General features: G+C 44.1%; 1 protein-coding gene across 6 annotated transcripts in view; it reads left to right on the top strand.

Moving 5' to 3' along the window:
• raraa (retinoic acid receptor, alpha a) overlaps nt 1–17,540 on the top strand; it is a 136,228-nt gene that overhangs the window by 8,921 nt on the left and 109,767 nt on the right. For 3 of the 6 annotated variants that reach the window (XM_020606214.1, XM_020606212.1, XM_020606213.1), the window contains exon 2: nt 10,972–11,041. The exons of the other annotated variants lie outside the window; for them this stretch is intronic. The gene's annotated coding sequence lies outside the window, so the exon portion shown is untranslated. The remainder of the gene's footprint in view (nt 1–10,971; nt 11,042–17,540) is intronic. 6 annotated transcript variants of the gene reach the window in all.

Below are 17,540 nucleotides of genomic sequence, written 5' to 3' on the forward strand. Positions count from 1 at the left end.
CAGGATGTAATACAGTGCCATGTTCACTGCATTGTCCACTGACCTGCTTGCCCAGTAGGTGAACTGCAGGGGGTCAACGATGTCCTTCAGGTGGGCCAACACTGGTCTTTCAAAGCACTTCATAACTACAGATGTCAGGGCGACAGGTCTGTAGTCGTTCAGTCCATTGATGGAGGTTTTCTTGGGCACTGGGATGATGGTGGAGCATTTAAAGCAGGAGGGGACTTCACACTATGTCACTGGATATAGAGTATGCTATTCTGTGTTTGAATTTTCCTACATAACACTTTAGGTGACAGAGGCTCAATCACTCTGCATTAACAAAGCACACCCTGCATCACTGCTTTCCTTTGAAATTTTCTCTCATAGCTTAGGGACTGTGTTGTTTTGTATATGGAGAAAGTGTCTATGGACATGATCTAGTCATTGTCTCCTCAGTCACATCAGGATCAATATTAAACAGTTAACAAATGAAGGCCTTGATCCCCGTCCTGCAGATCAGCCTGGGACGCACCTCGTTTAGGGCTATAACCACAAACATGGGTTTCACAGAGTGGATGAGGGTCCATCTGGTCATACCGTGTGCAAACTTCTCCATCAATACAACAGCACCAGTAACTGAACCCTGTTTTCTTCTTAATCCAATCTCTACACGAAGTTTATTTGTTTACACAATATTAGTTAATTTGTGGGTATTATGTGAAACTGTAGTGATACATACAGAAAACTACCTTGGTACATTTACTGTACTTAAGTCCAGTTTGTAGGCATCTGTACTTTACTAGAGTATTTTAACTTTCTGCCTCTTCATACTTTGACTACACTATAGATCAGCTGTTGTATTTTTTTTAATCCAAAACATTTATTGGATATCTTTACAGTAGTTACTTTTCAGAATTGGCTGCATTAAACAAAATACAGACGTTATTGATCCTTGATGGGGAATTCATGAGCAAGTACTGTATGTAAAGTACTACACATTATAAGTATATAAGTTAACATTAGCCGCATTTTTACCAGCTGCAACATTAAATGTGATGTATGTAACAATGTATCAGTAATTATGACTCAATATAATATGATATATATTAAAGTGAAACGTGCCATTCTGCATAATGAGTACGTTTAGTATATTTTGGTTCTAATACTTTTGTACTTAGGTAGCATGTGAAATGCAGGGCTTTTATTTGTGACAGAGTATTTTTACACTGCGGTTTTGCTACTTTTACTTAAGTAAACAAGCCAAGTACTTCTTCCACTATTGAATGTACTGTATGTGTAAGTAAACAGGCGTGTTGCATTGACAACAACACTTCTGTCAGACCACAGTCACAAAGCTCTGTAATCACTGGTATATGAGGATAACAAATGGGCTATGAAAAGGTAGATATTGCTCCTGGTGTCTGTTGAATACCAGAGGTGTACAGAAAGTTTCCTCCTAAGACCGTTTCAAATGTCTGTTCAGGCCTTGATGCTGATTTCTTCAGTCTCCTCTCTAAACCGCTCCTCCATCTCTCCCAGCACAGAGGCAGCCAGTTCAGCGGTGCACAAAGACAGTGGTGGAAGTAGGAATATGTCATAAATAAGGAGAAAACTGTTTGCAGAGCATTTGGCGCTGTGCTCATTGTCACCTTTTAAGCACATATGAAGAAACTGTTTCCTTGCCTTTTGACAGTTTTTCTATTTAATCAGTTACATTTATTAGTCAACGTTCACAAAAAACAGAATCACAGGATGATGATCTAATATATATATATAGTGAAAACTATTTAAATATCGCAAAAATTAGCATAATTTGTGTTTGCTCTTGTATAGTCCTTGTGTGCTTTTGTGTCACATTGTACATTTCAGATTGTGCAAATGCTTGAGTGATTTGGAGAACGTATTCGAGGGACTTGGAAGCTTGTGTTTTACGACTGACGATGGTTAATCTTCTCCGTGTTGAAGGGCTGGGATGTAAAAATGAAATGCCATCTCTAATTTGTGTTTTGTTTGCGCATTTCACTTTTAGTAGCACCATTGTAGATTTTCTGCCCATGCACCAGTTATGAAACAGCTAAGAAGAAGGCTGTGTTTATTTTATTTGTGAAGTTAACTGTCATCTCCACTTTGATGCCTGTCTGTTGCGTGACTGTGTCCTAATTGTCTTTCTGCACAAGAGCGTGTTTTCATGCTCGGTTTGGCGTCTGGCCCAGGATACCCACTCAAACTGTGGTCTGCTTGTCCGGCACGCCGAGACAATGCCGAGCTGCCATGCTGCTTCGCAGAGCTGCTGTTGGACCGTCCCATGAGGGCGGGCTGTTTTCTGATAAGTCTGTGCCAAATCTTGTCCCCTCACTCTCTTGCTCCTTTGTCATTTCCTCCATGTTAATGTCAGTGTATATGAGCTGTGGCTCCATGGATTTCCCTGTGATCAGATACCTGGCATGGCTTTCATCAGGACCTAGGCGGTGCCTCCCCTTTAACCACAACCACAGCCACTTCCATCTTCCAACCATTGTTTTCCTATCAAATGAAACATACTTCTTACCATCTCCCATGAAGCATGAAAAACAAGCTTTTATATTGACATTGGCAGGTATTTGAACTTCTGATCCAATCCAGGCTGTACTCATTAAATCGTCTAAATTATGTAACGTTTTGCTGCAGCTGCTGTGTGCCAGCGTTGGCATGTTTTTCCACTTAGGGATTCCAGTATTTGTCTCTGCCATAAACAAAGGGCATCTGGCTGCCAGTAGTGGGCCCGGCCTTCATTTGGACTTTGACATCAAAATGTGGCTGAATTCTTCAGAGGGAAGCTGCCTGGCTTCTCATTTAGCAGCTTGTGTAGGTATGATAAATGTTACTAATCACCTATTGACCTGGAGAGGTCAAGCCTTTGCCCTGTCACCCATCACCCTCCTCCCTCCTGCTGTCTTCGCTCTACCTCTGGACCCTGTTCATGGCCTTTATCTTGCTCAGGCAGTAGTTTTTCTCTCCAACACTGTTTGTTCACCAACAGATAGCAGGCAACACAGCTATGCACTTTCCCTTTTTGCAGTCAAGTGTGAGATATATTTTTTTTTCCTCCTCCAGATTTATCTTTCCAAACATATCTTTCATTTGGCTTTGTAACCTCTGAAATACATTTATGCTGTGAATGTGATTAGATACAGCAAGACGTACTTTAATCTGTTCTCAGCTTTAGTCTTGACCTTTGCGCTTTTAATATCACAGCCCAGTTTTTAGGGCCTTACTGAAGAGATAAGTAACTAGAAGAAAGTGTGAGATTATCATGGAAATAATCTATAAGTAATGAATTTGGTGGAAATACTAAGGCCTAAACAAATGTGTATGCATGCACACAAACCGCTGGACGGGGTTTCTGTTTAGCTTTTTCTTTTTTCACTGGCAGCGTAAAGAATCGCAGGGGAGCTTTTGTTCTTTTGAAAATCCACCTGATAATGTTGGTAGCTGGCTCCTTGCCTAAGCTGCTTGGATTTAAAAGATGAAAAAGAAACAAAGACAGAAAGAAAGAGAGAAAAATCTTCCAGTCTCCAGTGCCCAGCCTAGTGTTTCAGACTTTACACACCAAACAGAGTGGCCCAGATTTTCTACAGTCCCCCAGTGAAACAGCCCTTTAGTATTGGATGGTTAATGTCGTTTTCAAGAGGGGAGCTCTCAGAGTTGAAGAGTGCAGCATAGGTAGGAATAACAGTGCTGGCAACACAACAGTGGCACCAGTACGATGCCACGTCTTCTGGGTTCACAGATAGGCCCTCACTCCACCATTCAGATGTTCCACGTGAGACCGATTGAGCCGTTTGCTATTGCTAAGCTGCGTGAAGAGTACGACTTTTATAATGAAAGAATACTGCTAAATCGGGGCTTGACAAATCTACTCTCTCCATGTCCCCACATTGAGGGTTGGGGGATTAGGCTCTAATTTTAGTGCCACTTATCTTTTCAGCTGCTTTTAAGAATTAGTTCCAAATAACAAAAAAGTGTGAAAAATGTGAAGGGTTGCTGGGGGTTGGATGGGAAGCCGGTGGGAGATGGGTGTTGTCAGGGAAGCAGGGCTGTGAAAAAGAGATTGTCTAGCGGCAGCAAGGGCCACTAGAGTTCAGACTTACATACAGCTCTGTAGTGGCTGGGCTGAAAGAAGTTGCTCAATGAAAATCTTCAAGGAAATGTTCAATCGCCATCACTCCCACCTCACAGAGCCTCAGGTGGCTTCATGGTGGAGTTTTCAAACAAGCCAGGCCATGAAAAAAAGTTACAACATTTTTAGTTTACCTCTCTCTCTCTCTCTTTCTGAAACTGAATGCGTGATGAATGAGCAGTCGGAGAAACACTGTTTGTTTTAGCAGTTTACTTTCTAGTTTACTTACTGCAAGTCAGCACAAAGTTCATCTAATCTAAATAAAATCACTTTGTCTAGTGTCACTAAGACCCTGATTGTTCAGACCTTTCCATTTCACATGCATTTGGCTATACTGAGACACTTCATCAATACTAAACAACCATCAATACCCTGCTAGAAGCAGTTGCATTTAAAACAAAGGAGGACGCAGCATCGGTGTGCATTCAGCACTTCTGAATGGCCGTCAGTTTATTGACTCGCCTTCAAGGTCGGCGTCAATTTCTTTCTGCCCTGTCTTTTCTGTTTGTGACAGCGAAGGGAAAATGCATGTTAAAAATAATCTTCTTTAACTGACTTGGAACAGGGAGACCCATTAAAGGAACCCAGCGTGGCGGTTTCCCCTCAGGTTTTCTTCTCTAGGAGAGGAGCCCTTGTCATTGCAGGCGGCGTTGGAGTGAGATTATGTAATCCATCAGGGCATTACCATAGAGGGCTTTGGGGGTGGGGTGTTCAGGAGTTGGAAGGTAGTGCTACTGATGATCATTGTCTAGCAACTGCCCAAGGGTAGGAATGTTTTGTGGGCCGATGTGTCCGACAGGTGGCTGGGAGATGCTAATTGATTAATGATCAGGGTGATGTATGAGCCCCCACGGTCAGCTTAAACATAAAGACTCAGGGCAACAGTGTCACCCTAAATCATTTCCAACCAGGCCAGTAAACCCAAAACAGCTACCTTGTTAACATATGAAAGACCGGTTGGGAGGGGGGCCTGTGCCTTCCAAGCCTTTTGTAGATCGCTTATTGTCAGTATCCCGAGTCTGAATTAACAGGCCAGCGTTTTATGTCAGATGAATAATGATAACAAAGATGTTTTTATAATGAGGGTCACTCAGCGCTAATGAATGATTAACAGCACCACATTCTAGGAAGCCTCTGATATTGTTTGGATTTTAACCCCTATTTCTGTGTGTGCATGACTTTGAAAACAGCAACACATGCCTAGATGACTGTACTCATAAAAAAGACCTACTGTCTCCCGCACACTCTGAGGTGTAAATTATTTTTATTATACTACAGAGCATAAAATACTGCGATACATATATTTCAAAGTTGAATGGATGTCTTTTCACCATGTTTTATAGTGATATACAGGGGGCGGCTGCAGCTCAGGCGGTAGAGCGAGTCATCTCCTAACTGGAACATTGGTGGTTCCATTGCCGGCTTCTCCAGTCCACATGTCGAAGTGTCCTTGAGCAAGACACTGAAGCCCCAGTTGCTCCTGGTGATGTCACTGGAGTGTGAATGGGCAAAACATAGAAAAGCGCTATACAAGTATAAGACCATTTGCCGTTTATACCTGAAGGTGGGACTGTTGACATTCTCTCCTTACCTGGGTATGTTTGCTCTGTTCATCACAGAGCTGACATATTTTCTATTCAAGCAGTGTCAGATTCTTTGTGAATGATTGAACAATGGTGAAATTAACCTGCCCCCAGATGATCATGTTGTGCACTTTGTGTTCCATATAATACCGCCACAGTGGATTAGTCTCACTCGATCTCTGTCTCGCTTTCTCTCTCTGAATCTTCCTGTCACTCGGGTTAATTTACCATTCCACAAGGGGCCTTGCATGACCCCTCTTCATTGTTTTGTTTGGATGACTCTGAAGGACAATGGCAGTCTGTAGCCTTGGCCCACACTTGGCGTGTGTGGATCTGCATCTTTCCATTGGGAGCGCTGTCCTCCGATGTCAAGAGAAGTTATGTGATCTGTGTGTGACTGAAGGGGGTTTCCACAGCTGAGAGTCAGCGCCTCAGGATGGGGGGTTTATATTATGTGGATACCTGTGTGTGTGCGCACGCGGCTGTTGGAGTTTTATAGAGCTAAGCAAATTAAAACCACACATAGTGTCTGTTTGAATGTGAGCTCTACAGGGCTGCTGTTCCCAAATAACCACGTAGTTGGAGTCGGCTTGTCATACCCACAATCTTTTATTTATTTTTTTACACATTTGTACTGAGCCTGCCACAGCGGTGCTGCTGTCTCATAGTAAGTAAGTGAAGGTCCCAGGGTCAATGAATAATTTCACATTAGAGCTGGACCTCCTGCCATCAAACCATTTTAACTATCAGCACTTCAGCAGCCCAAATAACGGTCCCAGGTGCCAATGCGAGGCCATACACCGAGGATCGGGTCACCCTGCTGTATTATCATCTCAGGCTCCCCGCTTGGTGAGACTGTGGCTCCCTGAGTGATCGAGGCCCCGTGTGTGCTAAATTGAGTTCCATTTGAAAAGCAGATGGACAGGGCTCCAGAGCTGAGGGCCCCTTCTTCTCTTTTGTGTGGTGTGTGTGTGTGTGTGTGTGTGTGTATTTAAAAGTTGAGTGTCTGTGTGCTTTCACCCATCAGCAAGGATAAAGATGTGATTACCCCAGGCTACTCCTGTCCACCCTCATCTGTGTATAGGCTTCAAGCTTACTCATGCATATCTCTACACACACACACACACACACTTTTACAGCCACACATGCACACACTCTGTACTCATTTCATCCTACCTGTTCTTTGCCTGAATTCAGCTGTTCTTGGCTTACTGGACAAATAAAAATACACTAGTCAAATCTAGATCCATGAGCAGGAAGTGAGGCTGTGTAAAAGACAGGAAGTGAGATGCGGAATCATTCAGGGGCTGGGTACAGGCCAGCTGATTGTCAGGTTGGAGTGGAAGCCAGAGCCTTACACATGAAGGTGTTGTCAGATGGAGCAACATCCTATCACATAGTGGGCTGGTTAGCGTTCAGCTATGTAATACACTTTTTGTTTGTTATTTGAAAATAAATGCGTTTTCACTGGGTGGAGGCGTGGTCTGATCCAAAGCCCCATCTCACCTCTGAAATAAGTGTAACCATACATATTTCAAATGCCATTTAAAGGCAAAGACATTGTAAACAAATGCTGGGACATCTAAAAGGCTTTTATTCATCTCTGTCAGTGATTGATGAGCTACAACAACAACAAAAAAATCTAGAAATATCAGACGTTTCCAAAGAAGCATTGAGTAACTGTGTTGGTAAAACCCACTCAGGCACACTATAGAAGATAAATGTGTTATTTTAATAAAACTGCTATGTTTATATCTCTGCTTGTTGACTGTCCTCTGGAGGTTGTGGTAACAAGTTAGTGTGAAATTCGTTTGCTGCTAATAAAATGGCACCCCACTAAGGCCACTTTGCACAGAAACATTCTTCCTTACTATAACTAGTGCCTAGTGATGTGAAATAAACTCAAGCAGACCACAGTTTTAAATGCCCCTCGTCCCTTTGACCATACTTTAGGAAACCCTGGTCTGGTTCACAGTTCTACCTTTTATGGGAGGTGGTGAATCCAGTAGCCAAGATAAGCTTAAAAGAGAAAGAGAGGGTATACTCACTGCTTTAACGCTACAGTATGCAACTTTTTTCAAATATTTTTATTGTAGAAATCTGTTCCGAAACTTGTCTTAATGTGGAGAGAACTGGAACATGGGTGTTTCCATTGCCTGCTTCTCCAGTCCACATGTCGAAGTGTCCTTGAGCAAGACACTGAAGCCCCAGTTGCTCCTGGTGATGTCACTGGAGTGTGAATGGGCAAAACATAGAAAAGCGCTATACAAGTATAAGACCATTTGCCGTTTATACCTGAAGGTGGGACTGTTGACATTCTCTCCTTACCTGGGTATGTTTGCTCTGTTCATCACAGAGCTGACATATTTTCTATTCAAGCAGTGTCAGATTCTTTGTGAATGATTGAACAATGGTGAAATTAACCTGCCCCCAGATGATCATGTTGTGCACTTTGTGTTCCATATAATACCGCCACAGTGGATTAGTCTCACTCGATCTCTGTCTCGCTTTCTCTCTCTGCCTCTTCCTGTCACTCGGGTTAATTTACCATTCCACAAGGGGCCTTGCATGACCCCTCTTCATTGTTTTGTTTGGATGACTCTGAAGGACAATGGCAGTCTGTAGCCTTGGCCCACACTTGGCGTGTGTGGATCTGCATCTTTCCATTGGGAGCGCTGTCCTCCGATGTCAAGAGAAGTTATGTGATCTGTGTGTGACTGAAGGGGGTTTCCACAGCTGAGAGTCAGCGCCTCAGGATGGGGGGTTTATATTATGTGGATACCTGTGTGTGTGCGCACGCGGCTGTTGGAGTTTTATAGAGCTAAGCAAATTAAAACCACACATAGTGTCTGTTTGAATGTGAGCTCTACAGGGCTGCTGTTCCCAAATAACCACGTAGTTGGAGTCGGCTTGTCATACCCACAATCTTTTATTTATTTTTTTACACATTTGTACTGAGCCTGCCACAGCGGTGCTGCTGTCTCATAGTAAGTAAGTGAAGGTCCCAGGGTCAATGAATAATTTCACATTAGAGCTGGACCTCCTGCCATCAAACCATTTTAACTATCAGCACTTCAGCAGCCCAAATAACGGTCCCAGGTGCCAATGCGAGGCCATACACCGAGGATCGGGTCACCCTGCTGTATTATCATCTCAGGCTCCCCGCTTGGTGAGACTGTGGCTCCCTGAGTGATCGAGGCCCCGTGTGTGCTAAATTGAGTTCCATTTGAAAAGCAGATGGACAGGGCTCCAGAGCTGAGGGCCCCTTCTTCTCTTTTGTGTGGTGTGTGTGTGTGTGTGTGTGTGTGTGTGTGTATTTAAAGTTGAGTGTCTGTGTGCTTTCACCCATCAGCAAGGATAAAGATGTGATTACCCCAGGCTACTCCTGTCCACCCTCATCTGTGTATAGGCTTCAAGCTTACTCATGCATATCTCTACACACACACACACACACACTTTTACAGCCACACATGCACACACTCTGTACTCATTTCATCCTACCTGTTCTTTGCCTGAATTCAGCTGTTCTTGGCTTACAGGACAAATAAAAATACACTAGTCAAATCTAGATCCATGAGCAGGAAGTGAGGCTGTGTAAAAGACAGGAAGTGAGATGCGGAATCATTCAGGGGCTGGGTACAGGCCAGCTGATTGTCAGGTTGGAGTGGAAGCCAGAGCCTTACACATGAAGGTGTTGTCAGATGGAGCAACATCCTATCACATAGTGGGCTGGTTAGCGTTCAGCTATGTAATACACTTTTTGTTTGTTATTTGAAAATAAATGCGTTTTCACTGGGTGGAGGCGTGGTCTGATCCAAAGCCCCATCTCACCTCTGAAATAAGTGTAACCATACATATTTCAAATGCCATTTAAAGGCAAAGACATTGTAAACAAATGCTGGGACATCTAAAAGGCTTTTATTCATCTCTGTCAGTGATTGATGAGCTACAACAACAACAAAAAAATCTAGAAATATCAGACGTTTCCAAAGAAGCATTGAGTAACTGTGTTGGTAAAACCCACTCAGGCACACTATAGAAGATAAATGTGTTATTTTAATAAAACTGCTATGTTTATATCTCTGCTTGTTGACTGTCCTCTGGAGGTTGTGGTAACAAGTTAGTGTGAAATTCGTTTGCTGCTAATAAAATGGCACCCCACTAAGGCCACTTTGCACAGAAACATTCTTCCTTACTATAACTAGTGCCTAGTGATGTGAAATAAACTCAAGCAGACCACAGTTTTAAATGCCCCTCGTCCCTTTGACCATACTTTAGGAAACCCTGGTCTGGTTCACAGTTCTACCTTTTATGGGAGGTGGTGAATCCAGTAGCCAAGATAAGCTTAAAAGAGAAAGAGAGGGTATACTCACTGCTTTAACGCTACAGTATGCAACTTTTTTCAAATATTTTTATTGTAGAAATCTGTTCCGAAACTTGTCTTAATGTGGAGAGGTGCTGTCGAAGCCTCGTGCGACCCAAATCCATGAAATATAACAGTGTCTTTTTAGCATGTGAAAACCTCCTAACAATTATCATCCAGTGTTTTTTTTTTTTTGGAGCCAAGGTGGCTTTTCTCAGAGAAAAGTGCCATGTGACTCTTTCAGTTTGGATCTGCAACCAGACATGCTGGTGAATTTAACAACATTCCTAAACAAAATGCTTATTGCTCACACAGCCGTTCCAAGCCAGTGTCACTAGATCCATGTCTGCATTCATCTGCGCTCATCTTTGTTCAGCCGTTCATCTGTACAGCATCAGCCTAGCTGTCCCTCTGTGAAGAGATGACATGACGCTTTAGATTTGTCTCTGTCCTGGCAATGAAGGTGCCTCTGTGTCCCTGTTTGTGCATGAGGCTGGGTGGATTTCTAGGCTGCCACCTGATTCACATTTCTGTAATTGAGTTGTGGCCATAAGCACCACAGTGCCTGCCTAGGCCCTAGGTAATTCCCACACCACAAAAGCACTGTTTTACTCCATTTTCACATGATTTCTGATTCACAAATGTACTGAGTGAGAAAGTCCGGTTTATTGGAAAAGGGTGGGGAGATTAAAGGGAGTGTGAGAGTGAAGGAGAGAAACGGTGGGGAGATTAAAGGGAGTGTGAGAGAAACAGAGAGTTTTCATGTAGAGAAGCAGCGCTGTGCCAGCGAGGCTAGGGAGTCACTGAGTCTGCAGTACGTGGATAAAGACCACAAAGCTCTTGGTTTCACATATCTTTCTCTCTCTTTCTTCTTCTCTCCTCAGAGCTTAGGAGCTGCAGTTGATTCAAGGGGAGATTTCCTTGACCAAGGATAGGGAGATTGACGTTTTTGGGGTAAGCCTGACTTTGTCCCTCCTGTCAGTTCTGGGTAATTGGTCTTCTCTACATTCCACACTAGTGTCTGTACCAAAACACTAGCTTCTATTTCTATACAACAGCGTTGTTCCTCCTCATGTGACTGCCATGTTGGTTTTTTGGTCCTAGTGAATGCCTGACCCATGACTGACTCATTTGGCTGCGTTTTCCCCATGTCATATCTTCTGCTTTTCACCACCTTTATGAAGGTCACTGTTCGTGCACACAGCTGAAAGTCCTGATGTACTGTATCTGGTGGCCTACATGCTGGCAATGGCAGGATCAAATCTAACCCTGGCTCGGTAGGATCAGAGCCAGAGCTGGGAACAAGGAAATTTGCTCTATTGCGTTAAAGTGATGAGGACCTGGACCATCACTCAGTTCACATTAACTAATTCATTGGCTCTGGTCGATCTTCCTTGTATCAGCTGCAAGCCAATGTGGCACCAGGAACAATAGTACTATTTATTTTACTCTGTAATTTCCCCTTATTTAATTTCATACTGTTTCGCCAGAACGTTGCCACAGTAATGACTAACAGGAAGGAGATGAAAACGTCCAGCAGTCACAGTGCCACATCCCCAGGTCTGAAGCTAAATTTAGTTTGTCCTGTCTGATTTGGCCTTCTCTTGCCTGTACAAACTTGTGTCTTCCATCCATGTCTTGTCCCATCCTGTCCTGTTCTTTCCATCTCTTCCTGGCCCCGGGAAAAGGTGATCTCTTCCTCTCATACCAAGCCTCCGAGCAAAAGCAAATAGAATGGCATGTGTAGCACGTGTGCCAGCCAGTACCCAGAAGAATGCAGACTGCCTCCGAAAATCACCTCCCACTCCTTCACTGGATGCCCACACCAGATAGGGTTTTTGTTTTTATGCACAAACACACATTCACACACACAGAGGATGTTAATGTGTGTTGATAAGAAATGACATTTTTAGCAAGCAGTTTGGTATCTTGTTGGACAAGATAAGGCTGGCACTTTAAACTTCCCCGTGTATGAAATGTGCTATATAAACAAGGCTGCCTTGTCTTGCCTTGCATGCATAGAACTCTGAGGTCCTCTGTCTTCCTTCATCTTTCCTCACCCTTTGATTTGTTTTCTTGAAGAAAGTATCCCGCTGTGTTGTCTTTCTGAGGTTAGAAACTGGCAAAAGCAGCAAGAAAAACACGTAGCAAATAAAATAGGTCCGTTTTCAAATCAGTTTGATTTTCATTTTAGTTGTTTAGAGGGCACGCTCACTTCATCTGTTCATGATGAAATGTCATACTTTTTGCATATCATGCAGTTCTTCTATTTGCTGCACTGTTTATTTGTTGCCATTTTGTTTTGTGTCCTGGCAGTGGGTTAATGCAGGACTTGAGTGCAATAACTTTCTAGTTTCTCTTGCGCGCTCTCATTCTCTGAGTTGGCAGGTTTGAGGTTTTCGTCTCCAGTTAAAGCAGTATTTAACCCCCCTCTCCCCATCATAATATAGATCCAGTCTCATAAGTGGGTTGGGAAGCGGCCCCGGCAGTTGATGTGGAACACATGCCTTTAATGACTCACTCTTTGTGTGCGGTAGGTTGGTGGTGGCTGCTGAGCCCGCTGCTTTCCCCTCTGTCTAGAATGAGGCTCTTGTCTTTTCTTTTTTTTTACTCTAGTGTCTTTTTTTCTAAAGCTGCCCCAAACATGGAAACTGAAGAGAAGTTGAAATGTGTTGTTTCTGTGTAATGGCACTTCTCTGTTGAAGCTGGACAGAGTAGAATTGTCATCATTCAGTGCCTCTGTTGGTCAGTTCCATGTTCGATTAAAAGTGCCTTGTGTGGCTATGCCATTTCTTTGAAACTCGAATCCCCTTGCTTTGTACTCTCAGGTGATAAATTTGGCTGTACTTTTCAGTGCACATGCTGGCGACCTGTCCAGGGTGTACCCCGCCTCTCATCCAGTGTCAGCTCGGATTGGCTCCAGCCCCTCCAGTGACCCTCTTCATGTTAAGCGAGTATAGATAATGGATGGATGGATGTTTGGTGCAGTTGCAACCCCATCATATTCTGATTAATCAATTTGATTTGTCAGAGTTACGGTTGAATAAACCTCCAAGCTCGGTTGGTATTTTGTGGCTGCTGAGTTCATTTATTGTGAGGCGTTTGAATACTGAGATATTATGTGGCATATTACTTCTTCACCATCAGCAGAATAGCTGAAGTGTGCTGGAAGTGCTGATGCTAAGCTGGTGTTTTCAGCAGTGAGTGTGCACTCCACCCACAGTGAAAAAATGGAGAAGTTTGACAAGACAGCACGAATCTCATTAAAATAAATGCAGCCAGTGCTGTGCATTCACCCGCTCAGTCATTGGTTTATGTTTGTAAGTGGGGAGTTTGTGGCTGTACAGTCAAAGAAGAGGGAAATATGCCAGCACGTGACAGGGTGCCGGGCGCTGTCTTACCGTCCAAGCTGACACAAATTGCTTCCTGTTTTTGCTTCAACGTAGTTCCCCCCCCCCCCCCCCCCCCCAGCCTACGTCTTTCCATCCACGCTTCCATCTTTTGTTCTTCCCCATTTTTCTCTCTATCTCTTCCTCAGTCTCGCCATCCTGGGTCCCACGCCCCTTTGTGTGGCCTCGTCTGACCTCTCCTTCCTCTGCTCGCTCACACATATGTACATCTCTCTACATCCTACCACACACACTGACTGGACATCACACATGCATGGTATGAAGACAAACGGCTCGTGTCCTTGACATAACTCCAAGTGCGGAGTGCTTTCCTTTTTGGACGGAGACAAAGTTGTGGGTGGCCACAGCACTTAAGAAAAATACTAACACATTTGCTGACCTTGCTTGACAGAAGGGCTGCTCATGTGCAGTGGAAGACTAAAGAACTGGCAAGTGTGCGGTATGACGGGCTGAGGCACTGCATTCATGTGCAAAAATGTTTGATTCACTGACAGCAATGGATTGTATTTTTGCCATGATTCAAGGAACTGTTTGTACAAATGCTTTGCTCTTTTGCATTAGTGAAAAAGTCATTTAGATTTACCTCTTTTCACCCAAGTGCTTGACTTGATGCCCATGAGTTTACCACTTGTTTGCTGTGTTTTTATGTAGCAGTGCTGAGTTTTTAGAGTACCCATCATCCACTGCCTAACAAAGTGTCACATGTAAAGCTTTAATGAAACTATGCCTTTGTGTTGTGTTTTAAATAAACTGATGTAAATCTGTTTGGGGTAATAGATAGGGCATTCTCTTAGAACTGGATATGTAACGCTTGGTACTCTAAGCTCGTTTTGGAACAGTAGAGAGTATGACGTGTGTGTACGAGTCCTGAAACTGATGAAGAAGCCTCCCTGGATTTGAGTGTTACTATGAAGCATCAACCGATACTATATGCAGAAAACCCCAGCCATTCAAGGCGACAGGGTGTAGCGAACAGTACTGAGTAGTCTGCAGTTCCTCTTTGGGGTGCCTCCTGACAGGAACTTGGCAGCAGGGAAGCATAAACAAATACCCTGTGGTGGGCTGGCAGGCCGGGCGCCGTGGTTCCCCCTGTTACCAGTTACCGTACATGCACAGCGCAGCGCAACCCAGCTTGGGCTACTCCGCTCAGCTCAGCAGCAGCAGCAAGCTTTGGGAAATGCATCATAAAGGGACAGGTGCCACCTGTGCCCTTAAAGGGGAACGGGTCTGCTCTGTATCTGCAGTCTGCTTTACTTGTAGTCATCACAGTTGGGATAGATTGATGTTAGCTATCCACTATTGTTTCAGATGGATAGGGATGTGTGTTACTCCTGGTGCACTGACCTCATGGAGTTTTCCAGCAACACCATTTAAGCACTGCCTGGGGGAGAGAAACTGCTGCCAGGGGCCCCTAAACGGTTGTTTGTGCAGGGGCAGTAAAAAGCTGTAGCAATGATGATGTAACGTTTGGAGGTTAGGGAAATGAGAGGGAGGGAAATGAGAGGGAGGGTGGGAGGGTGTGGTGGGCCCAGCAGTCATAACATGCATGCATATGGTCACACACACACACATGTGCAGTATTCACTCAACCACAACATACATGCTTACACACACACACACACTTATTTATACATATGTGTGCAGGCAGTTTTGTCTTTCTCCATCCTTCTTTTTCCTCTCTCTCGCCAGCCACAGTGGGATATTGTACAGCCTGTCCTGGTTCCTGTCCATAGGCAAAGAGGCTGCTGAAATACAGGGCCCACCACTAACAGGCCAGCCAGGCTGTAGTTGTTATATGGCATGGGGACCACTGGTAGAGCCCAGACATGCTATATGCATGTGTTTGTGAGGGTGTGCCCATACAGTTTTTTGATCAGTCACAGAAAGGTTTTTCTGCACAGCAGGAGCTGACCTCAGTGTGATTTCATAAGCAATGGTAAAGGCATTTACCTTGCTTTTAATAGTCCAATGCAGCATTTTGAACCATCCTTCAATGGCAGCGCTGGTAGAGATGGGCAGCAGAAAAGAAGGCGATGGCGAGCAGTAGGACGCAGAGGGAGAGGAGACCTTTCTTGTCCTCAGGTTCTTACCAAGCACTGAGACCCGTAGTCAATCCCCATAGACTCCCATGTTCAAAGCAGAAATAAACATGTTTACAGCCTGGTACAAAAAACTGTTTTGGTTCCTATAGCTAATTTCACTTTCCATGACAACTGTACGGGGGATGAATTTTTATACAACTTGCCAGTTAAAAATATATTGAGACTAAAAGTTATGCACAATTAGAGGAGCGGCCACTTTAAGTGACAGGCCAGCTGCCATAGATGACTGGCTGCTCAATGGGCTCAGTCACTTGTTTGATTAACTGTGTGAGCTGTCATATGATTACACCTATATGAGTGCAGGATACTTACTAAGTTTAGCATTTTTTAAAAATCATCAGTATCCTTAATTAGTTTTCTTTTCAAGGAAACCTTAACACATACTGTATGTATAACTCAGCTAATCTAAATACTTGCATCCCTACCCACATCTGATCCTCTTCTCACAAGTCATTTCAGCTGTGCAGTTGCACTGGTTCATGAGTAAATCTTTATGCAAAAGCGCAACAGACATGTGAATGGGAATTATGTCACTGCCAGACATTTTGTGGAAATAACAATGCTGTCATTTCCCCATTTTTGTGCGCATGTGGGAGAAAAAGGAACAGCCAGTGCTCTCTCTATGAGCAGCAGAGAAGTGGAGGATGAGAAGGGGGTGACAGAAAATCTTAGGATCAAGCTGTTCCAGTGACAGAGCACAGCACAAGCAGCTTTGGTGACACCACAGTGCAGAGGAGCAAGGCAAGGAGAGTGAGAGAGGGAGCTGAGGAAACAGATGAGAAGATGGCACCAGAAGCAACTTAGAGAGGCAGAAAGAATCTTCCTCCACAGGAAGGCTGTAGATAAGGATGCTGAAAAGGGGAGACTGAAACAGAGAGATGAAGATGAGTACTACTAGTGTGGCAGCAGGTCTCCTGGGATGCCATCAGCTGGTGTCGATGCGACCGAACGAGTGCACGTACAATACGTGATGTTCTCCATTTAACACAGTATGGAAGCGTCTTTCATTTATGTCCATGTTTCTGCTGTGTGCATATGTTTCCCAGCGCTCACGTGGAGTAAAACCTCATATTAGTGAGGTAAAGACGACAGCACCGAGGGCCCAGATGTATCTCCGCCTCCCCTCCACACCTCCTCTAGCTGGTCCCACTAGGCACATCTCTGTAATGGCTCCTTATCGATCCTGATGCCTCCTTGTCCACACTCAATGCACATTGATCTGCACCTTGCAGAGAGTCTCGGGGGGCTGCTTCACATCTTGTGGCTCACTGTATGGAATAGTGTGTGTTCATGTGTGCAAAACAGTGCTTCTTTATATTTTGGGAAAGAAACCTGTGTCTTCATACATCTGCATATGTCTTTGCATCTACGTAGGAATGTGTGTCTCTGTGCCTATCCAATAACCTTCCTGTAAATCACGCAAGTGTTGCAACTATGCAACCCTCAACATCTAAAATCTTGAGACATAAAGACATAAACCTCGAACACTAAAAGACTCACTGAGCCACTCTACGGTCTCCCTCAAGAGAGACGAGATAGAAAAGGCTCCCTTGCTTCCCATGTCAAAAAAGCTTGATTAATCAGTCAAGCCACAGAAAAGTTTGCTTGTTATTGTTGCTGTTTGATTTATTGAAGCCCTGGATCTGGGTCAAGAATCTCCCCCTTCTCTCTCCCTCTCCTCTTCCTTCGTTCCTGCCGCCTTTTTTCCCCCTACCTAAATAAGGGCCCACCCCCCACATCTCTTCCCTTTGTCTCTCATCTGGTTTTCTGTTTTTGTTAAAGGACAGTTGATTAATGGTTCTGCAGACAAAGCCTGCAGTCTGCTCTCAGATAGGGCTCTGCTCTAGGTAAACCAAAACACATGTGCTCTGGACAGCCACTGGGAACCCCCGAGGAAACGGAGAGAATTGGAACGAGAGACGAAATTAACAGAAGTAGTCA

The sequence above is a fragment of the Monopterus albus genome, unplaced genomic scaffold, assembly GCF_001952655.1.
Source record: "Monopterus albus unplaced genomic scaffold, M_albus_1.0 scaffold76.1, whole genome shotgun sequence".
NCBI classification, from domain to species: domain Eukaryota; kingdom Metazoa; phylum Chordata; class Actinopteri; order Synbranchiformes; family Synbranchidae; genus Monopterus; species Monopterus albus.